This window comes from Petaurus breviceps, unplaced genomic scaffold (genome assembly GCF_028583685.1).
Source record: "Petaurus breviceps papuanus isolate PSGF00001 unplaced genomic scaffold, PetGlider_PUasm1.0 126, whole genome shotgun sequence".
NCBI classification, from domain to species: Eukaryota; Metazoa; Chordata; class Mammalia; order Diprotodontia; family Petauridae; genus Petaurus; species Petaurus breviceps.
Genome location: NW_027185655.1, coordinates 70,837,588 through 70,861,663, shown reverse-complemented (window position 1 = coordinate 70,861,663; position 24,076 = coordinate 70,837,588).

Here is a 24,076-nt window from a genome sequence, read left to right as displayed (position 1 = left end):
AGGCATCCTGTTCTATATATCACCTTTTCACTATGGCTGTATCCCAAAACACTGCCCTGGGTTTGCTTCTTTTTTTCTTTCCACTTAATAACTTCATAAGTTGTCATGAGTTCAATTATCATCTCTTCAGATATACACAACTCTGCTGTCCCCACAGCACAGACTTTCCTAGTAGGCATTTCAAATTCATTGTCTTTTTAGCATCTTGAACTCAACATGCTCTAAATAGAATTCATTCTATTTTCCCCAAACTACACCTTACTAAATTCTCAATTTCTTTTGAGTGTACCAGTACCCTTATAGTCACCCAGGATTTTAACTTCATCGTCATTTTTGACTTCATTCTCCCTTCTCCTACATTTTTAATTAGTTGCAAAGTGTTAGCAATTTTACCAAAGCATTGCTTCTATTGGTCCTTGCCTCTCCATTCACAATGTAACCACCTTAAGTCAGGCCCTCCTCACCTTTCACTTGTACTATTGGAATAGACTTCTAATTGGTTTCTGTGCTTTAATTCTCTCCTTGGTCCAGTCCACTCTCCACATACCTGCCTATATGATTGGCCAATACCTCCATTCCAACCACGTCAATTTACTACACAATAAACTTCAAGTTCTCCCTATTAACTATAGGACCAATTAAAGCCTCTTTTTGGCAGTAATCCCCATTTACAAACTGTACTTCCAACCTTAATAGACGTATTTCCCCTTGACATACTATAATTCAGCCAAATTAATTAACCTTCTTGCTATTCACTCAAAATATTATATTTCCTATCTCTATGCCTTTGTAGAGTTTGTCCACCATTCATAGAATACACTCCCTCCTCATCTCTGCTTCTTAGAATCCCTTCTTTCTAACAAAGCTCAGCTCCAAATTTACCTCCAACATGACACCTTCCTTATTTCTATGTTTTGTATATAGGTATTTGTATGTATATTGCACACATTGCACATATTATTTTTACCCTACAAAATATAAGCTCCTTCAGGGACTATCTAATTTAATGTCAAATCTCCAGCTTCTAGCATAATATATGGTATATAAAACATGTTTTTTGAATGCTTACATATTTACCAAACAGTTCTAATTGTAAGAGTTTTCTGTGTGTTGATCCAAAGTTTGCTAGTCTATGATAATTCCTATCCAGAGGTCTTAGAAAAAAATGAGAATCAGAATTCTGAGTGATTCATGCATTTAAGCCATAGAAAAGTATAAACATTATCACCACTTATAGTTCTAACATGAATCTGATGACCCAGTCTAGTCAAGAGAGTCTGAGAAGGTTGATTCATAACCATCTGTTCTAATATAGATCAGGGGTCTGAGAATTTGCTTAGTATCTACTTGAACTCTGCAGTAGTCAAATTGAATAGGATTAATTGGAATCAAACCTGCTATTCAACCTAGGACTTGATAAGGAAATGTGTAGTGTAGCCTATATTTAAAAGAATGTATCAAGGACATTTCAGGAACAATATTGAAAAGCTAACACCTACGCAGAGGAAACTGACCAGAATAATGACAGGCTTTGAAATGATACCACATAGGACTAGCTGAAGGAAGTAAGGATATTTAGCCTAGAAAAGTATTATGTGTGTGTATAGGAATGTGATGGACAGGATACATATATTAGATGAGACAGCTAACTGGCACAGTGGATAGTGTTGGACCTGGAGTCAGGAAGACCTGAGTTCAGTCACCAGCCATGTGATCCTGGGCAAAACACTTATCCTCACTGTTCTTTAGTTTCCTCATATGTAAAATGAAGATAATAATAGCAACTACTTGTAGGGTTTTGTGAGGATTAAAGATAACATAACATACTTTGCAAAGCTTAAAGCTATGCATATGTTGCTGTTTTCATTTAGTCTAATCCAACTCTTCGTGAACCCATTTTAAATTTTCTTGGCAAAAATACTGCAGTGGCTTGCCATTTCCTTCTCCAGGTCATTTTGAAGATGAAGAAACTGAGGCGGATTGGGTTAAATGACTTGCCTAGGGTCACACAGGCAGGAAGTGTCTGAGGCAGAATTTGAATTCAGGTCTTTCTGACGTTATCCACTGTGCCACCAGCTGATACACACACACGTATACGTACACACACACATATGTAAATATGTTCTATTCTGTTCTATTCTGGCATGTGGCAAAGATATTAGTCATATTCTACTTGAGAATAGCAAGGCAGTTGTATAATAAAGTACAGGGAGGAAAAAAGATTCCCTAATAAAAGCAGTCCAAAATTTTCTCCAAAGCTGTTGGGTTCCTCCTACACTAGACATCTTTAGGTACAGGTAGGATGACCAAGTTGAATGTATTACAGAGGGATTAGTATTCAGATCATACTAGATGGACTCTGAGGTACCTTGCAACTCTGAGTGTCTATGAAATTCCCCCCAAATCCTTCAACCCCACTTTTTACCATTGTCTAAGAACCTTGAGGCAATTTCTGATTCCTCATCTTCAAAATGAGAGAAAAGAATTATATGAATGCTCAAGTCCTTTCCATCTCTAAGAATATGCAGTTCCAAATGCTTTGGAATGCCTATTTCCTTGCTTAACCCATGGTAAAGTTACCAGTAATCTTTGCTATAGCCATTGGACAATTAATGCAAAAAGGCAGTAAGAAAGAATGAAGTCATTAAGCCAGGGGCCAGAAAGATCTACAAACTAGATAACCAGTTACAAAATTCATTAGAATATGCAAGAATTAATGGACTGTGTATCTGAAAAACTACAAAATATACTGCTATGCATAATAGATCCGTCACAGATCTGCTTGGTCATTGTATGCATTATTAAAATAGTGTCATTGGGGAAACACTTAGCCTTGGAAAATGTAGGCACTTCATAGTGGTATAAATTACTACTGTATAAGTAAGGGACAAATTTCATTTTAGCTGCTATTATCATAAAAAACTTGGGGCAATAACCCTGAATTAAGTTTGAATTTCAACTGAACATGAACAGAATGCCTGCCCTCTGATCATTTAATATCTGCTTTGACCCAGTTGTACTATTGATCGGAGGCACTTAGTGTAGCTAAGTGCATTCTAACTCCCTTGTTTTCAGAAAGGATCAAACATTACTGAGAGGAAACAATAACTATTATTCATCTATCCTCTTGTTCTTAAAGTGATGTGTCTTATTGTGATTCAGTTGCCACTTCAGGATAACATTTTTTTCTTATTTTAAGCCAATCTTATTGAATCATAATCAAACATCTCTATTGCCATCTTGAATGAGCTATGATGTATGGTCCCTAGCAAACCCCCCAGCATTATTCATCTGAAACTTGAGCGGCTCTGTCCTGAATTTCTTGGTGATAGAAGTGCATGCTGAAATTTTAATTTCAACTTGTTGCTATATTCTCCCCAGTCTCATTTTCCAGCCATGGCAGACTATTTTTTTTCTTTTTTTTTTTTGTTTTACTAAAAATCAGAAAAAAAAAAACCTTGAACAATGGTGCTAATGTCAGGGAAGAGTAAATGCCCAGTTCTCTTTATGTTGTTTTTTAGAATGCATTAGCAAAAAAAAGGCTTAATAGGTATAATTGTTTCTGAGACATTTAAGAGATTTTGATATATAGCATTAGTAATTTAAAGGGACCTATGAGGGCCTTTTTTTTCCTTTTATTTTTCTTTGGGGGGAAGGAGTGGAGAACTAAAGAGGAGGTGGTATTATTGATAATACCAGCCATACTTCAAGAAAGGAGCTATTTTTTCTTTTATTCTCCCTAGAATATGGTCTGCTTTAGTTAAAATGAGGACATATTTTTGAAGCACCATAATGCTGATTTAGATCTCTCTGTGAAGGATCTAAGAGCCAATTCAATTCAATATTTGCTAATGAATTAGCTACTAAGTTTAAGGCACTGTCCTAGGTATCTTCTCTCCAGTCAGCAAAAATTGTTACAATTCAAAAATGAACTACTAGAATAGTAAGGAGATGAGTTAGAGAGTACCTGACTGCCTTTGGTGAATTAAGGTCACAAGGCCCCAAAGAACTGCGTCCCCAGGTCCTAAAAGACCTATCTGGCCAATGGAATTGTTGAGTGACAGTCAGTTATCATTAAAACCTCATAGAGAATAAGCAAGATACCCCATCGATGAAAGAAATAAACATTTATTAAGCACTTACGATGTATCAGGCAGTATTCTCTTTAGGAGTGAAGATGTATAAATGTCATCTAGACTTTCAGAACCAGAAAGAGTAGAATCTGCAACTGGGTCAGTGAACTTGACCTCAGTTCGTCGCACAATTCTAGACTATACTTTTGTTAAGGACCAGGTTGGTTCATCTAGATAACATCTAGCAAAAAAAAATCAGCCATTGCAAAAACATGCCCATTTTCACTAAGGATTGGTCATGCCAGGCTAACCACTTCCCCTTTTGTCCAAGTTGTAATTGTTCAGGCATTTTTTTTCAGGTGTGTCTGACTCTTCATGATACCATTTGGGTATTTCTTGACAAAGATAGTGCAGTGGTTTGCCATTTACCTCTCTAGCTCATTTTATAGATGAGGAACTGAGGCAACCAGGGTTAAGTGACTTGCTCAGGAACACACAGTTAGCAAATGTCTAAGACCATATTTAAACTCAGGTTCTCCTGACTGCAGGTGCAGCACTGTATCAACTGTGCCAGCCAGCTAACCGATGAGGTCTTACACTTGGGATCAAAAAGAAATCAACTACCAAATTAAATAACTTGAGAAAATTGGCTGAATAGTAATTCACCTAAAAAAGCTCTGGGGGCTTTAGGGAGGCAGAGTATCCATGGTAGACAGTTGATAATTTTTCTGTACTTTGCCCTACTTTGGACACAGAAAGGACCATTCTTGATAAGTGAAAGAACAGCCAGGGAAGAATCCACCAGGAGGCCTGAGTCTATGACATTAGTGGAAAGTTTGAAAGAACTGAGGATGTAAAAGAAAAAATAGGGAGCTGGGAAGAGGGGAGGAATTATGGGCCATGAAAATTGCTTTTAAACATTTCAAATTGTGTAATGCACAAGAAGGTTTAAGCTTGTTCTGTTTGGCCTAAGGGGAAGAAATTAGGAACAGTGGTTGACAATCATAAAGAGAAACTTTTGGGGCAGATATAAGGTGAAACTTCCTAAAATAGTTCCCCAACAGTGGAATGGACTACCTCAGAAAGCAGTGGACTCCTCTCCCCTGGAAGAAGCCTTTAAATAAAGGCTGAATGATCAAATGTCATGCCTATTGCAAGGGAGAATCTTCTTCAGGTATGAGTGGACAGAAGAAGTTGGTCAGTCACTGAGTTCCCTTTCTATTCAGGTTCTGTCATATTGTGTTTCTATGCCTCTTCATTTTCTTCTTCAATTGTATTCTTTAAAAGGAGCATGTGTAGGGAGAAAAGAAAGTATGTCCAATCATTTCTCCATTGATTTCCAATATAACTTCAGAGGAAGAGTTTCATGGAAAAAAGCTTGGCCCCAAGTCCTAAGAATGATAAATCTGAAAAAAATCCTTTCATTTGCTTTAAGCAGGATTTTGCCTTTGTCACTATAGAGGCTTGTGTATTTTGTTCTCCCAAATAAGCTAAAGAAGGGAAGTTGAATGCGTGATTTATCTGCATGCTTTTCTCAAGGTCATTTAAAAATTCAAATTGTTAATAATACCTGATTCTTTGTACTTTTTAGTTCAAAACACTTTTACTTACATTATGTTCATTTTCATTTCATAATTACCCTGTAAGGCAAGTAATGATAATAATAAGCTGACAGTTATCAAGCATTTTGCCATTTACAGAGAGTTTTGCATTGTCAATTCTTATACTCAAAACAACCATGAGAGACAAGTAACCAAGAACGAATACCAAGGCTTTGAGTTGACAGCACTTGCTCAAGACTGCACTAGGGAGACCCAGACATCATGCAAAGACACTTTAAACCAATGTTCGTTGGATTTAAACCTTTCTCTTCTTTTTTTCAATTCCAGCATTCTTTCCATTTTGCCAACATTTCACTGAATGTTCACTGGAAACTTAAGCAATAGCTGACTCATATATAGTGGATCTTGGTGATGAGGTCAGATCAAGGAAAGCAGTGCAGCTATGAGGTTGACTATGGTAGAATTCACTTAGATTTTCTCATAGCCAGCAGGAGCTTTATTGGCAGTAAAGCACACGAGCCTATTGTAACGGCAACTGATATTTTGGGGAGCTAGGTTTACATAGGAAAATTCTTATTTTTTTTTGGATGGGGGAAGGCAGAGCAGTTGGGGTTAAGTGACTTGCCCAAAGTGACACAGCTAGTAAGTGCCAAGTATATGAAGCCAGATTTGGACTCAGGTCCTCCTGACTCCAGAGCTGGTACTCTATTCGCTCCAGTTGCCCCTGAATAGCAAAATTCTAACAGAAAAGCTATACAGCCTGTAGATGTTCTGGATGTGGATGTAGTTATATGGTGATTCAAGATAAGGAGGAATTTTAGGGGGGTCAAGATAAGAAGGAGTTTTATGGTCATTCAAGATTAAAAGGAATTTTATGGTGTTTCACGATAAGGAGGCAGGATTTTAGGATGCTCCCAAGTTACAGGGTGGTCTCACAAGTTCCCCTCTGTAAGGACCTCTCAAAGAACTGGAAAAGCAACCCTTAATATTCTCCCTAATCTCCAAGGCACCATATACTGTATCCATATCAGTAGTATCTGAGCTGGAAGGGAATGTAGAGGCAATGTAGATCAAGCCCTTGGTTTTACAAATAGAAAATTGAGGCACAGATAGATTAAGTGATTTGCCCAAAGTCATGAATGGTTTAAGTGACAGAATATGTAGATTTTGAGCCCAGGTTCTTTTATTCTAAATCCTGTGTCCTTTCCACTGCAAAGCCTTGTACAAAATGACCCTGTGATGTAAGTTGGTATATGTATTATTGTCCTCATTTTACAGATGAGGAAACTGAGAATCAAAGAGCTTAGATGATTTGTCCATGGTTACACAGAAGCCTCAGAAAGTACCAAAAGTGGAATTTGAATTCAAGTCTCTCCTGTTTCCAAGTCCAATACCTTTTACCCCTATACCACACACTGTCCCTCCACTACTTCCATGATATTTGAAAGTTTAAGCAGCCAGACTTTCAGTGCCAATGTACTATGTATAAATTACTAGTTTAGAGAGATATGTGGAGATATTTTTTTAGATAGTATGTGACAGTTGGCTAGTACAATGCTGCTTTGCTCTCATTTATCAAATGATGTATGCTTAGTAAAGACCAAACATCAGCCTGTAGTTCCTAAATATTTTATAAAGGAAAAGAAGTTAATTATAAAGGCAGTAAAGGACCCCAGACAAGTAGTTCTATAATAATAGTAAAGATGTAGCATTATCATATCTAAAGAGAGGTAGTTTTCTCCTTAAATGATGTTTTCCTATCCTTTTCCACACAGAAGATGAAAATGTTGTTCTTATGCTCTCTGCATGGTATATTAGACCTTTAGTGAAGCTTGATTGCCTAAAAATATTAGGCATCAACTACTGTTGACTTCATGTGGATTGTCAATGATTAGCAAATCACCTCTTCAAGAAGCCCATGCTAAGGGGCCACTTGACTGGTTTCTGCCAGCAATAATCACCTTCTTTCTCCATCCTTTAGTTTTGGGATATTTTATTTTAAGCAAAAAACAAAGCCACCATATGTTCTGTGGTTGCCACCTTTGTGTCGAGACATCAATGACTGAAGACAGTAATTGTGTTGGTGCTTGTAGACAATCCATCATGGCAGGTCCTGTCCATGACTGTTCATAATTAATGAAGAGACCACAGCAAAGCAGTTATAGAGCAAGAAAGAAATTCATCTTTAAAAGGGCATAGTGAGGCTGAAGCATGAAGTAAAATGAGCCTAAAGTCGATAGCTATTACTTAACAATCAATCTATTGTAGAAGAGGTTTTTTTTCCCTTTTGAAAAATGTAGAATTTTTTAACACCTTGAGACAGTCTAAAAATTCTTCACTTATTTTGCAATGCAGCTAACTAATGTTTCTTTGTTATTGCTTTTACATAGACTCCCACTAAAATATTGGGTTTTCTTTTGTTCTTGGATTAAGATATAGGAAAGTGAGTCCATTGGTGTGGTAAATGCCCAACAAAAACAACAAATATTTATGAAGTATCTGCTATGTACCCAGCAGTATATTAATCACTGGGGATAACAAAGACATACAAAGACTGTACCTACCCTCAAGGAACTCAAAATCTAATTGGGGAAACAACATATAAACTGTGCATACGATATAAACAAGATAAATTATATATAATCTCAGAGCAAAGGTACTAGTCTTTAGGGGAATCCTGAAAGACTTTTTGCAAAAGCTGAGACTTAAAGGATACCAGAAAAACCAAGAGGCAGAGGCAAGAAGGGAGTACATTTCAGGTAATGGGTACAGCCAGTGAAGATGGATGGAATAACCAAGATTGGTGGTATGTGCCTGTAATCCCAGCTCCTAGGGAGGCTGGGGCAAGCAGAACTCTTAGACTCAGTTGTGAGCTTCAGTGTGCCATTTCAGTTGGATATTCACATTGTTTTGTATCAATATGGCAACACTAGTCCTTGAGGGAGGTGGTTCATCAATTTGCCTGAGGGAGTAAATATCACATGTTGGAAACAGAGCAGGTCTAATTTCCAGTGGTATAAGCTAAACTTCAAACTTTTTGAGATAGAGATTCCAAGCCTTAGAAAAGAAGAGAAGAAAGAGAAGGTAAAAGGGAAACTAAGAAAGGGGAGGGAGAAATGGAGAAGAAAGAGGGAAAATGCATGGAGTCAGGAGATAGTGTCTTTTAGAGGCTAGTAGTATCACTGGAATCTAGAGTACATGGAGGAGAGTGAAGTATAGAAAGAATGGTAAGAAAGGAAGGGACCAGGTTATGAAGGGCTTTAAAATCCAAACAGAAGAAGCAATAGGCAGCTAGTAGAGTTTGTTGAGTAAAAGGGTAATATAGTCAGAGCTAAATTGAGTGGAAGATGAACGGGGAAGGGGATAAACTTGAGGCAAGGAAACCAAACAGGTATATATCAGAGGCAGAATTGAAACTCAGATGTTCTTGCTTCCAAAGGTATGTTTCTATCTAGGAAATCATGTTTCCTCCCAAGATGGTAAGAACTGAGATAAGGTGTGTGTAGGGGGGTGGGGAATGTGAGTTTGTCATAGTAAACCCCTTGCATTTTACACACAGAGACACACACATACACACACAATTAAAGAAACAATTCTATAGAATAGCTTGACATAAAATTAACTATCCATTTTGCAGGTAAACATTTAATATTTCAAAAACTACATAAGAACTTTTAAAGATGGCAGCTCTAAAGATACAGGGGAAGGTGATTCTAGGACCTAAAGTTGATCCTGTTAAACCTTTACAGACAGTGAGTATGTAGGAGTTTGAAGCTTATAAATGAGATGAGAGAATGAATAGACCTGGGTATCTGCTTCTCACCACCTTTTCCTGGCCAGTACTGAGAAGGTCAATTCATGTAAACTAGTCTTAAATGGAATGGACCTTTCCATTGACTACTGGCAGTTTCACCTGGGAGGAATTAGCTAAAAGGACAGGGAATCACCATTGACCTTTCTAACCTGATGATCAGTGTTCACAAAAAGTATCGAGGATAAGAAAGCATCAGAAACTTCTTCTGGGGCAGCCAGGTAGCACAGCGAGTAAGAGCACCGGCTCCAGTGTTGAGAAGACCTGGAGATCGAATCCTGGGCTCAGACACTTAGCATCCACCCAGAAACACCTGGCCGTGTAACCTTGAGCAAGTTACTTAACCCCAATTGCTTAGGGGCGGCCAGGTGGCTCAGCGAGTAAGAGCACCAGCTCCAGTGTCGGGATGACCTGGATCAAACCTGGGCTCAGATACTCAGCACCACACCCAGAAATAACTGGCCATGTAACCTTGAGCAAGTTACTTAACCCCAATTGTTTAAAAAAAAAAAAAAGAAACTTCTTCTGGGTGAATCACTTCAGGCTCAAACATTAGACAAACAATATTGTAATATAGATTTCTGGGTAGAACAAACAGAGAATAAGTTCTTGCTGATAAAGGAAAAATTCTCTCAGAAATAAAATGAAAACAAATAATACCCCCATGTTATTTTGCATAAAACCTTTCAATCTTTCCTTCAAGGTGTTTTGTTATCTATAACCCATGGTTTTGAAGAAATATTTCATAAGAAGATATCAACATACATGAAAATAATTTCATCCTTATCTAAATTATTAGCATATTTTTACTATCCTCTTTTCCCCATTTATCTTTACATTATCAGATAAAACCTTTTTTTAAAAGGATCAAGGACTCTAAATGCAAAATATTCATACTACTGCATGAATTGTCAAATATATCAATGAATTCATTGACCCACTGCCTGGCTTTTATCTCTTTTTCTGATTCCTTCCCACTTCTTTTTTCTTTTATTTCTTTGATTTTATCTATGACCTTATCAATGTGAGCATTCCCTTCAATGATACTGATTATTTGCCGTTCATGCTTGGCTATTTCATGTGATTCCAGACCATGCATGCCTTCCAATAAGTTCTGTAGAGAGGGTCTATCTTGTGGGCTAGTGCATCTCCCTTTTATTCATTTGATACTATACAGATACCAATGGAGCATATAAGTTATCTATCGGTTATCAACCACATGACTGGCCCATTCTTTTTTTGTTCTATTCCATTGTGTTTTGTGAATCATACCCTAAATATTTCTTATTTCTTCTCTTCTCTACTGTTTTACTTCCCACTCCATTTCTAATCTTCAAACCTTCTATAACCTTATTTTTATTTCCCTTCAAGATGAACAATGCTGGTTGTAGGGTCATTTAGTCAGTCAATAAGTATTTATTAAGTGCCTGTTATGTGCTAGGTACTGTGCTAAGCCCCGGGACTCCAAGAAGAAGTAAAATACAGTTCCTGTCTTCAAGGAGATCACACTCTAATGAATTTTAAGGGTAAATTTTAAGTGAGAAAACAAATTCATGCAGTTATTAAGTCATCTTAACAGACCAAAGACTTCCTACAAAGATTAAAATAATGTAAAGGTTATGTTCTTCTCTCAAGTTTTGTTATTATTACTCTAGCATTACACTGCCTTTATTATGAAGCAATGATAGGGCCTCTTATGGATAAGGAATAAGTAATGATGTGGCAGAAAAAGCATCACAACTGTTCTTGAAATTGACCATGTCTATAACAATTACTACCTAAGTAACTCAGGACAAGTGGCATGACTCTCTGAGCTTTTATTTTCTTTTCTTTCAGATGTGGCTTATATTAGCACTGCTTGACTTACAGTTTTTAAAGCTTTGAGTGCTTTCTAAATTTGAGTTATTGTTAGTAAATTTGACACTGGAAAGTAGTTACATATAGATCATATAACTAGAGTTTGGGAAGAAACAGACATCTGTCTTAACACCCACAAGAGGGACAAGGCTATCACCCTCATAACCTCAAATGATAATTAGGTATTTCTCTCCACAGCTGGCACTAAGCCATGGACCTTAAGGTTGGGAATGTCCAGACCAAAGCAAAAACTGTCTAGTTTTGTCCTCATTTCTAAATGTGTTCTCAAGCATATATATCACCCTTCCTGACTTGCATTCATTCAGTTAAACTACTTCACTCATGTATTAAAAGCTGAGCAACTTCAATTCAAGGTCATACAAAGGTACAAACCAAGCTAAACCAGAGCGTTCTGATAATGGTACTATTTATCCATAAGTACTTCCCCTTTGATGAAATATACCAGCTACTCTTCCAATTAGAGTGTTATAAAGTATAGCAGTGAATGAAAGACCAAAGAGGATCTATATTCCTAGGGAAAAAGAAATGGGATCACATAAAAGGAAAAAGTAATTAAATGGTCCTATTCCCATGAAGCCCAATCCTGCTATTTGAAAGTAAGTTCAAGTAGCAGGGCTAGAAGTACTTGAAACTCAAATTAATATTAACCTGACCTACTTTCAAGAGATTTCATAACCTGTGAGTTCATGAAGTTATTGTTAGTAAGGAGGTTTTAAAAACTCAAGTCTCATTAATGCTGGATTTTTAATTGAGCATTGAAAGATGCTCCATCATGAAATTTAGTGAACTAAGTAACTACAATGGAAATCACTAGTTGGACTTTTGAAAAATGTATTTACAGAGATCATTTGTGTGTGTGTGAAATTTATATGACAGAATAATCATTTTAAATGCATAAAATAAAATGCATAAGATTAGAAAGAAAAACAATTATATTGAAATATACTGTTATTTTTTAAATTATGAACTCCATATTAAAAAAAAATCCTTGCCCTAAAGTGTCTATGTCATTCTATATTCCAAGCATAAAGAATAGGATGCCTCTAGCCCAGGAGGACTGAAACCATTCCTTCTAGGCTTCAGAGAGAACAATTTAATATCCCCACTGTGATTCTTTGAAACTTGCTACCATTTTTAAAGGATATAACACAGGTGGAGTTGTTGTGAACTGGTGAGCAATGTGGAAGTGTGCCCAAAGGCCTAAAAAACTATGTATACCCTTTCACTCAGTAATACCACTACTATCTCTATATAACAAAGAGACCGAAGGAAAAAAAAAAACTAAAAATACAAAAATGTTAATAGCAGCTCTTTTGTGGTGGCAAAGAATTGAACATTGAGAGGAAACCCATCAATTGAGCAATGGCTGAACAGATTGTGGTATATGATTGTGATGGAATAAAATTGTGCTATAAAAATTATGAGCAGGATGCTTTCAGAAAAGTCTGGGAAGATTTGTATGAACTGATGCAGAGTGAAGTAATCAGAACCAGGAAAACATTGTACATAGTGACAACAATATTGTAAAATGGCTTAGCTATTATTAGCAATGTAATGATCCAAGAAAATTGTGAGGACTTAAGTTTAAAAAAAGCTATTCACTTCCAGAGAAAGAACTAATGGAATCTGAATGTAGATTGAAGCATTTTAAATTTGTTTTTATGATTCATTTTTGATCTGTGTTTTCTTTTACAACATGGCGTATATGGAAATATTCTTTGTATAATCTATATCAAATTTCTTGCTATCTCAAGGAAGGGAGGGAGGAAGGAGGAAGAAAATTTTGGAACTTAAAATTTTTGAAAATTATGTTAAGAATTGTTTTCTATGTAATTGAAAATACACAAAATATAAAACAATTCCATAAAAGCAAAACAAAAAAAGTAAAAAAAAAAAAGTAACACAGTAGCACCCCAGAGGAATTCCCCATTGTTAGCTTCCTATGGACCCAATCCATGGCCTATTTTAAACAAAGACTCAGAAACCTACCCTGTCTCATTACTTTTGGTGGTCCATGGTCCATTGACAATAGGATTTTTTAAAAAGTTGTGGTATTTGGAAAGCCACACACTTCCAATTTATTTCCTACCCGAATAAGTATTATCTATTCAAGAGATATTGCTACTGTGTTCAACCCTGTGGAAAATGAGTTAAAGTTTTGTCCACAAGCCAAAACAGAGCAGGGGGAAGACAATTTCCATCAGAGTAACATTGACATGACCATTTCTCCCAGTTCTAACAGTGTTTATTGGACACTAGAGAGAAAATTCAAGCAGAAGAGAGTGGACCGAAAATAACAGCTCATAAGTGTTCATAGGCCCACTTTAGGATTGTAAGGGTTATATAAACCAGAAATGTGTTTAGCTAAGGCACTAATGAAGAAAAGTCAGAACCCCAAAGCCTGAAATAGTCTTTGAAAACACTGTGGAGAAAAGCCACATTATTTGAGCATGTTATAACTTGGAATGTTGGAAATAAAAAGATAAAGCAGTCAGTGAGGAGTGAGACCATGGAGAGCTTTGATTTAAAAAGCTGAGAGCAAAATCACTGCTTTCATGATTATTATAAGGAGACTTTGGGTATGCTTATATGGCAGCCAAATGCCACTGCCTAATGAAAAGAGAGCATTTCATCTAGTCATCGCTTATTTTAGTCTTAATCAGCAACAGTCTATCAAATTAGGCTCCTGATATATTGGCCCCACTCAACCATAAAAGCTACTTTTCCCTACTCATTTGGACATTAGCATAACTTCCAGCCTCCAGAAAAGAGGAAGAACTATATCCTCTAAAGGCTTTTTCTTTGCTTTTCTGACCCCACTGTGCAAAATTTATCACAATTCAAAAAGGAGCCATTTCCATTTGGGGAAAGAGAGGGGAATACAGCTAGGGAAAGGAAGATAACAGCTGGGTTTGAAGCACTTAAGAGTCCAGGCTGCAGGACTCACCATTAATTGATGTCAGGATAGCTGGGAAATTTGAAGTCCAGCAAAACAGAGAGTGGCACTAATGAAGTCAGGTTAAAAATGTATGAATTTAGAAAGTTGCATCATTAAATTATAATAAAGGGAACAACTTCAAAATACTTTCATGAAGGGATTGCAGAATAAAAACAAAGTTGTTTTGTACTTAGCTTGAGATCCAGGATATTAGCATTGGAGAAATGGAGCTTTTAAGGGCAACATTTTTTTTCTAAGATTTTAACATCATTTTCACTTTACTGGGCATAAAATAATTGCATGATAGCTATGTTTCATAAGACCAAGGCTAAGGGGATCTGACTACTCGTGTGTGACATGTAGGAAAGTTGCTGAGTGACATAAGTGATCTAAATTAATGAGTTGCCAACCAACACTTGCTCAACCCTGGGAAACTCTGAGGGAAACCTCTAATTCAAACTCTAGGAAAGTATTGTGGTTTCCAACTTCTCTATATGTATTCTTTGGGATGAGGATTTTCTAAGTGTTCCTTATTCTGTGTAGAAGGGTCAGTATTAAAAAAATCTGTCATTGTTTCCTTTGACATGCTGATCATGGCTTCTGATAATAGTGTGGACTTCTCAGTTTGCTTTTGGTGGCCAAACCTAACATATTATATTCCAACTGTCCAAGGAGTTCTCAGAAACTACTATCAGTCATCCTAAAAGAAATCAGAGTTCAGGGGGCGGCCAGGTAGCACAGCAAGTAAGAGCACCGGCTCCAGTGTTGAGAAGACCTGGAGATCGAATCCCGGGCTCAGACACTTAGCACCCACCCAGAAACACCTGGCCATGTAACCTTGAGCAAGTTACTTAACCCCGATTGCTTAAAAAAAAAAAAAAAAAGAAATCAGAGTTCATAAAAGTAATAAACAATATAATTAGAATGTCCTTGAATTTTAATTGTACAGTTTCCCTACATATACACAGTACTTCACACATATTATCATATTTATCCTCACAACATCCTTGGGAAGGTCAAGAGACAATTGATTTTGTTTCCCTTATTTTTAAAAGACACAGCAAGGCTCAACAAATCATCTGACTTGGTCAATGGGAAAATTGGGTTCAAAACTCAGGACTTTTAGTCTCTGTTTTGGGAATATTTAAATCAACTAATCAAATGTGTATTAAGAACTTTCTATCTGTCAGACAGGCAGCTAGATGGTGCAGTGGATAAAGTGTTAGTTCTGGAGTCAGGAAGAATCATCTTCCTGATCTCAAATCTGGCCAGCAACAAATCTGTCAGACAAGAGGCAGCATGTAGAGGATGGATAATTGGTCTTGGAGTCAGGAAAACCTGAATATAAGACCTGACTGATATAGACTGGGTCTGTGACTGGTCAAGTATCTTAATTGCTCAGTACCTGATATAACACTTCAAAATTAGGTGACAGCTGATGAAGGGGAAAAAAGATCAAAGAGAGAATAGTATTTTGCTTCGGATGAGCAAGATACACACATATGATAGAGAAGTGGCGAGAGTGGAAAATTTTGAGGAAGCAACACGATCAGATAATTATATATGTAATTTTAAAAGTTTTAATTTGTGGTACTTTAAATTGTTTATGTTCTGATTTCTCAGATGTTATTTGAATTTTTTAAATATATCAACATAATTTGCTGGCTTTCATAACAAGACAGTTGCAGGTAGTAAAAATAATGTTTTGGTTTTTTGGCTTGTTTTGTTTTGTTTGTTTTTTCTCATTTTGTGAGGCTTAAGTCTGAGGTGAAGAATGAAATAAATGAAAACCAGTCCTAAAAGTTAAATAATAATGTAGTCAATGTCACTTTAGAAAAGTACTCTTAATCTTAGTTTACATGTCTAATTTGGTAAATTTTAAATCTTTAACCAGAAGAGCTCATTTTACAAGTCAGATCCTCATAAATTCTTTTTAAGATTCTCCCTTTAGCCTGTTTTTGGCAGTGTCTATATCAGGTGCAGATAAAGATAGAAACAGGAAGGGGTATATAAAAACTTAAATCCCCTGAAGTTTCAAATGAACTGAGGGTTCCTAATTTGATGTTCTCATCATGATTCTGTTGTTAATAGGTTAATAAGAGCTGGCTTTCTCCACATGACCTAGATAATGGAAAATTAACATTTAAGAGACTATACTAAATTGTATTGATTTTTTAACTGTCAGAATTTAGTAGAAACATCTAAGAATGTCTACAACCAACTTGAACCAGAGGAGCAGATCTTGTAGGAGGTGTTGCTCTGAGAATGGGCCTGTTCCAGAATACCCAGCAAGAGACATTTTCAGAAACCTTATGAGTACATGAGAAATCTAAGTCTTGATATATGATGTGCTAAGGAAATGGACATTAAGGAATGAGTTACTAAGAAAGAGACAATGTTCCCCCTTCCCTCTCATTCTTTCCCCATGCACCACTGTCTCTGTAACGCCTGCTTGCCAAAGGTACTTCCCCCAACAAACCCTGTCAGTGCATTGGTCAATCTCCTCCCTCCTTTCTCTCCTCTCTCATGCTATTCCTGTCATGGTAGAATGTCTAAGTCTCATAATTACCAATCCTTAATGAAATATTTAGTGCCTTCAGGTCTTTTTGTATCCTGGTTAATCATTTGATTGTTGGAATATTAATTAGTAATTCATTGAGAAAATAGTGTTTCTCATTGAATCAAAGGGGGGATGTGAAGAAATTAAAATAATTTCGCATCACTTTATAATTGATTTCACTCTGTATTACTGTCCCTTTTTGTATGATTGCTAAAACCACATGTCTTTGTTTCTTTGCCTATAAGCTAAGTTTAGAATTTTAATTCTCTCACTAATTACTGTTCTATTCTGGCCTAAATCTGTTATCCTTGAGGGATGCAAGTAGACACCAGCTATCCTAAAGATGTCTGGCTTGTTATCCAAAGAACCTTGGTCCACTATCTCTAAGTTTTCAGGTGTACTAAAGCATTGAACATTTCTTAGGCACAGAAGGGAAGGAAGGGGTTTTTTCTAGTCCCGCATTCCCAATTTCCAATTGATCATATTGTACCCACCCCCACAATACTGTCTATTCTGAAACTAATTACATTAATTTCCTCACCTACCCAATTCTATTCTTTGTTCTTTTGTACTTCCTAAAACTATATGAAAGCTAGCAGACCCTATCTCATGGTTTTTGATTATTGGGAAGCCATAGACCCAATTTACTGGTTACTGTTAGGCTAACCAATAAATTGATCATGCTCAAATTATTCTCTCTCAGTTTACCTTAATTTTAAGAAGAATACAAACCTGCTTAGTTATTCTTGACTGTTTTCTTCTCCAAGAATAATTTCTGGACTAGATAATATAAAACAATGGCTAATTGGGAATTGGTACCTAAGATATCCAGATATGAGAAAACCTTACCATCCTTGATGACTTCATCTGAGCAAAATGAACTATATCCTTGGCCCCTAGAAGATCTGGAAAATGTGATTGGTGAAACTCTAACGGTGATATTTGAAAGATTATGGTGGTAGAGAGAGAGCATGACAGCTTGGAGAAGGCCAAATGTCCTGATAGTCTCCTTACTCTTCCACTTACCTCCCACAAAAAAAAAAAAAGGAAAGAAGAAAGACCTATGGTCTACAAGGTTAGGCCAGGGAACTTGACTTCAGGTCCTGGAAAAATTCTGGAATATAGTATTAAAGAGATCTTTGCTTAATATTTTGAAAGGACATGATGATCACAAAGATTACTTTATCAAGAAAAGTTCCTGCCAGACTAACCGAAGTTCTCTTTTTGATAGGATTACTAGACTGGCAAATCAGGTGAATGTTAAAAACATAACTTATCTGTATATTAGCAAAGTATGTGAGAAAGTTTTCATGCTATTCTTATGGAAAAGATGGAAAGATATGGATTAGAGACAGCATGATTATATATCACTGCTTGGTGGGCTAGACGCGAAGACTAATCATTAATGGCTCAATGCCAACTTGCAAGGAGGTGTCTCTGTGATCTGTGCTGTTTGATATTTTGTTGTTGTTGTTAATGACATTTTGGGATAAAGGCATATTATCCTTTCTTATTTGGAAAGGGTACAAAGCTAGAAGAGGTAGATACCATTGTATGACAATCAGGATTCAAAAAGACCCTGACATTAGAAATAGGATGAATTTAATCATTGCACTTAAAGAGAGTAAGTGCAAAGTCTTGCATTTGAGTTAAAAATCAATTTCATAGATAAAATATTGGGGAGATATAGCAAGGCAGCAGTTAATCTGGCAACCATCTGGAGGTTTCAGTACTTCAATATGAGTCAACAGTGTAATACAGCAGTAAAAATCAAGCTATTGTGATCTTGAGTTGCCTTGAAAGGTATAGTTTCCAAGAATTAAGAAATAATAATAAGTAAGAAGCACTCTGCCCTGATTAGGTATCTATAGCATTTTGTTCAGTTCCAGGCATCACGTTTTAGGAAGGACACTCAGAAACTAGGCATAATTCAGATTAGGGCTAGTAGAGGTGATCAGTCTCTGATGCCTCATGCCACATGAAAATCAATTGCAAGAATCAGAGCTATTTATCCTGGAGAAGAGTAGGTTCAGAAGAATAAGAGAGCTCTCTTCAAGTACTTGAAAGCCTATCCAGTGAAAAAAAGGGAGGTTGCAAACATTTATTAATTAGATATGTAACTCAAGTCCCAAAGTCCATTGGTATAAAATTCTCTCTTCATTGGTATAGATCAATGTCCCAGGCCTGTGTGAGGGGGCAAGGTGAAGACTGTGAGACCTAAAGAGATTCTAAAGCTTACCAACTCCACCCTAACCCTCATGCTAATGAGGGACATTGATTTCCACCAATGAGACTAGAGTCTGATACCAATGGGCTTTGAGAATTAGATTCTACTTCCTATGTGCCAGGCACTAAGCTAAACTTTGAAGATACAAATGCAAGCAAAAAAAATACCAGTTCCATCCCTCAAATAGCTTGCATTCTAATGGGGGAAAACAACAGGTAAAAAGGGGAGAGATGAAGACAGAGGATTCGACTTAGTTTGTTTGACCCCAGAGGACAGAACTAGGAGCAATGGGTACAAGTTATAAAGAGATTAATTTAGACTTGATGGAAGGGGGGGAAAGGGGAAGCTTCCTAACAATTGGAGTTGTCCCAAAGTAGAATGCGCTGCCTTTGAAAGTATGGGCTTTCCTGTCATTAGAGGTCTTTAAGCAAAGATTGACTGGCCCCACTTGTCAGCTAGATTGTTGAAGAGATTTTTTTCAAGTAGGTATTTAATTAACAGTCTCTTCTCTCTCTCCCCACCCTGAAGTCCCTTTTTCTTTTTCATATTCCACCTTAGTACAGGACCCCCATCACATGTGCTCCAGTCCTACTCTGCCCTTATCTGTCTCAATTCCAAAAGGTTTATCAGGTTTTCTCAAGCAGGATGTTTTAATAATATCAGTGCAACTTAGGAGTATAAAGTAATCTTAAGACTGTTGGCTGTGAAAAAAGAAAGATTAGGTGTTGCCTGAAGTGATGTTTCTAAGAAATTGTGTATGGTACTTTGTGATCCAGAAACAAGTGTAATTTGCCTTAGCATCAGAGGTTTATTTTAAACTAAAAGGATGTCATGGTCTGGTGCTTTTGAATTAAAGTTTTACTACTTTGCTATGTAAGTATTTGATTTTTAAAATGACTTTGTAATCAAATAATTAACAAAAGGTTCCCAAGGACCTTTATAAAATGGATAGAGACAAAGAAGTTGGGAGGAGGGAGGGAAGGCTAATAGATTATAGCAAAATTGGAAACCATAATCATGTCCTTGAAAGTGATTTTACATAAAGGAATTTAACTTTGTGCTAACATAAAGATAAGTTTTATGCTACCATCTTCTATAGGAAACAGTGCTTGAATGTTCCTCGTTTCAGGTGAAAATTCAAGAGATATTCATTGGATGTTTGTTACAATACGTATCAGTTGTCTTCAGTAACATGAACACACAAGTATATGACACCACATCCTTTCCTTCTTAGAGTCAAAGGGGAGTGATGAGGAGAGAAGTCTCTGACTAATGCAGGGGTTCTTAACCTTTTTATTTTCATCATTGGACTTTATTAGCAGTCTGGTGAAGTCTATGGACCCCTGCTTAGAATAATGGTTTTAAATGCCTAACATTTTATAAAATAATAGGATTGCCAAGTATATTTAATTAAAAATGTATTTTCCCACCCATATAAACAGACCCCTTGTAATCTATCCAAAGTGTAATAGTAATGGAATTTAAAGATCCCCCTGTATTGGCTTGGTTTTCGGATTGATTGTGTTAAAACCCAGAGCTTGTGAATCCCACTTGTGGGATGGACTTGTTGATGTGAAAAGATAGTGCTGAACTGGGAGGACCTGGTGACTGTAAATTTAGAGAGACACAAGCAAAGAGAGAGGCAGAAGAGTTTGGGGTTTTTTTGGAAGCAGCATTGTGAAGGCAGAGAAAGACTAGAGGATTGCTGAGGGCCAGTTTGAACTGCCCAGGACTTTTGAGAGCTGCCACCTAGAGCTGCCAAGGACTGAGGAGACATGGCTGTTACACTGGTAATTTGTCTGTCTGTTTTGATGTTGTCTTGCCAGATTCGTCCACTGGTGAAAGACAGTCCTGTTGTTGCAGAGGTTCTGGAACTTTGCTGTTGGTTCAGAGATCCTGAGACTGTTCTGCAGACAGCGAGTGAATTCTGTCCACTGGTGAAGGACAGTGCTGTTGTTGCAAAGGTCCTGGAAACTTGCTGTTGGTTCAGAAGCCCTGAAGAAGGATTTTCTTGTTGTATGTTTACAGAAATACTGGAAGAGGGTTTTACTGATGTCTTCAGGGGTCCTAGGACTGTTCTGTAGACAGAATTAATTAATGAATACACTGGCAATGTATCTTGTGGCCTTGATAAGCTTTGTCTCCCCAGGAACAAAGATTGCTGAGAACTTGACTTGGGTCAAGATGAAGAAAAGACCGCTCTTTGGGTATTAAATGCTGTGTATAAGCTTGTTATAGCTCTGGGGTAGATTCAGTTGTGATCCAAGGGTAGGGAACTTTTGACTTTTTTGTGCTCTGTGATTGAACAAATGAATGTACTTTACTAATGATTGGAAACTAATCTCCATTTGAGAAGAGGGGCTTTGTGATTGACTAAATGAATGTACTGCCTAGGGTGGAGCAGTATTTAGAAGAGGGACTTTGTGATTGATTAAATGAATGTAATATTCAGGGGTGGAGTAGTACTTGATTGAATTACACTCAGTGAATGCTGTATTTTGAATTATGCTATATTTTGATTTTCTCTGTTCTTAATTTGTCACTGAATAAAATAGAGAGTAGCTATGCTGGTATTTTGAACCTTGTGAAGTTGCTTTTGCTTGGCATTACACAAAGACAAAACAGTCAGGAAAGAACAGTCTTTGTTTTCAAGAGATTGCATCAATGGTTTTGTTTTGTGCTTTTTGTTTGAATTTTTTTCCAGAATCAAGTTATGAGAAATTCAACTACAGAAATTAGGCTAGATATGTTAGGAGCAAGAGAAGTCTAGTTAAGCCCTTTCTTTCCTCTCATAACTTTACTTTATTGTGGAAAATATAATGAAAGCCCTTGGAAACATGAATTTCCTCTTTTGGATAGTCTAATCTGTGCTTTTCTCCACATGCCTAACTCAGTTCTGATAGACCTTCTTCTGGAAAAAAAAATCACTATATCAAAAGATATAGTCATATATCCTTTCTTAGAATGTTGACCTGAATTACAGCATTGGGGATAGCATGGAGCAAGCAAGTAGGAGTAAAAGAAAACAATGAGATACCTAGAAATGATGCAGGAGACAAGTCAACTGCAGGTACACAGGGAGACCTGTTATACACAAAGACCAGCTTTGCCTATGTGTGTATTGGAGGAGAAAGCGAGCCCAGTAGAAAATGACACCATGGAAGTAGGACCTTGGAGATGGGACATGGGAAGGAAATGGATACATATTTTGTGGTACAAGGACATTGATAATGGAACTGAGTGAATTAGCCAGCTCATATAGTCTGGCATAAGCTTTCACAGGACTACAGTGCTGTGGATGGTTTAAGAGGCTTGCTCTCTGGAGTCTAGTGGAATCTCTCTATGTGTCAATGCCCCAGTGTACCTTTCCTAAATGGTCCCCCCCCCTTTCCTTCTGGGTCTATAAGCAGATTGGCCTCTATATTACTTCTGGGCCCCACACCACCCAAATTTTCCTTCCTATAATTTCAGTTGTTACAAACTTTCTTTCAAAAGCAATGCCTGTCTAAGCAATTATTCAATGTTTAGTTGTAAAGTAACTTATTTGAGAATCACAGTCTCAAATAATGGCATAACTCATTTTAATGCACTCTGCTTAATTGTTCTTTGTCGATATTGTTTTTTTTTTAACAAATTAAAGGTTTGTGGCAAACCTGTATAGGGCAAGTCTACTGGTGCCATTTTTCCAACAGCATGTGCTTACATCATGTCTCAGCATCACATTTGAATAATTCTCACAATATTTCAAACTTTTTCATTATTATTATGTCTTTTGTGGTGAAGTGTGATCTTTGATGTTACCATTGAAATTGTTTTGAACCATGTCCGTATAACATGACAAGCCTTATCATTAAATGTTGTATGTATTCTAGCTGTTCTCTTGACTGGTCATATCCCTATCTCTCTCTTTCACCTTTCTTTTACCTAAGACACAACAATATTGAAATAAGGCCAGTTAATAACCCTACAATGGCCTCTAAGTGTTGAAGGGGAAGTAAAAGCCAACCAATTTAACAAACTTCATTATTATCTTAACAAATTGTCACAGACACCCCCACTTTTAGCAATAACCACCCTGATCAGTCAGCATTCATCAGTATTGATGCAAGACCCTCCATCATCAAAAAGAATATGAAGTGCTGAAAGTTAAGATGATGGGTAGCATTTTTAACAATAAAGTATTTTTAAAATTAAGCTATATACATTGTTGTTGTTGTTTTAGACATAATGCTACTACAAAACTTTAATGTATTGGGAAACCAAAAAATTTCTGTGACTCCCTTTATTGAAATATTTGCTTTATTGATATGGCCTAGAGCCAAACCAGCTGTATCTCTGAGGTAGGCTTGTATAACCTTGATATGTAAACACACATTTTTAAAAAGGCAATTTGGATACCACTGAAAGGCAGCAAGGTGAAAAATGAAAAGACCTATGGGGTCAGAAAAATATTGATCGGAAATCACAAATTAGCATTATCTATGTTTTATTGTATTTCTAATGATTTTGTTAAAAGTTTCCCCATTATAATTAATCTGATTCCTGCCACACTGTCAGGAATGTTACCATTTTTTAAAATCTTCCATGTCATCAAAGTAAGTTTCTGTAGTCTGAAGGTTTTTTTTTCTGTTGTTTGCTCATTTTCCCAGCCTATTATTTGACTTTTCCACTCTTTGTTAAGGTAGGATTCTGCTTCCAGTGTGGAGGGCAAACTGTCCCAAGGTTCAGGGGTTTTGTGCAGGTTTTTTTTAAGGATACTTCTAGGAACCTATAAGATTTCAGTTTCTGCAAGGTGGTATGACCTAAGGAGTGGTGTTTATCTCTCCTGGCCTCTGCTCTGGTCTGTGAGTAACCACAAGCAATCTTTTCTGCCTTGGAATTGTGAGGAGGGTCCTCTCTCCATGGTTGTCACAAGTTCTGCTATGCTAGTGTTCTTACTCACCCTGGGACAGTTACTCAGGCCTGAAACACAGATCCAAGTATGGGCAAAGCAACAGAGTACTGTCCCAGTGCTAGCATCACCCTCT